The 535-nt window shown below is 45.2% G+C and overlaps 1 long non-coding RNA gene across 1 annotated transcript in view; it reads left to right on the plus strand.

The window, feature by feature from the left end:
- Positions 1 to 347: 347 nt before the first annotated feature.
- LOC123748335 (uncharacterized) overlaps positions 348 to 535 on the plus strand; it is a 23,027-nt gene continuing 22,839 nt past the window's right edge. Inside the window, exon 1 of the long non-coding RNA XR_006771760.2 lies at positions 348 to 535. This exon is cut by the window's right edge and continues 15 nt beyond it. This is a non-coding gene — a long non-coding RNA (uncharacterized lncRNA).

A 535-nucleotide genomic window follows, 5' to 3' on the forward strand; every position in this document is an offset into this window, starting at 1 on the left:
TTTTCATTTAGATGCATTACAAAGCACTCTGTCACGCGCTTCACAATCATTTGATTTATTATTGCTTTCATCACGAAGCACTTTGCCACGTGTTTCACAATCAGCAGATTTGTTATTGTTTACATCACAAAGCACACCAACGTGTTTCACAATCAGCTGATTTGCTATTGTTTACTTCAGCTGATTTATTATTGTTTACATAACAAAGCACTCTCCCACGTGTTTCACAATCAGCTGATTTGTTATTGTTTACATGACAAAGCACTCTGCCACGTGCTTCATAATCAGCTGATTTTTCTTTGCCAATTTGTTATATTTTTTCTATTATTTCCCAATCACGTTTTAGAGCACTGTGAGTGTTAATCCTGCACCGTCTCCCTCCCCCCGGCAGAGATCACCACCACTACCACCACTACCACCACCACCACCACCAGCACCACCACCACTACCACCACAGCTCCCTCACAGCTGCTCCCCCCTAAGGCTTCCACCCACCGGCCCGCCCATCAGTCTACCCAGCCGCCCTTCGTCCCCT

Source organism: Procambarus clarkii, chromosome 22, assembly GCF_040958095.1.
Source record: "Procambarus clarkii isolate CNS0578487 chromosome 22, FALCON_Pclarkii_2.0, whole genome shotgun sequence".
Classification (NCBI taxonomy): domain Eukaryota; kingdom Metazoa; phylum Arthropoda; class Malacostraca; order Decapoda; family Cambaridae; genus Procambarus; species Procambarus clarkii.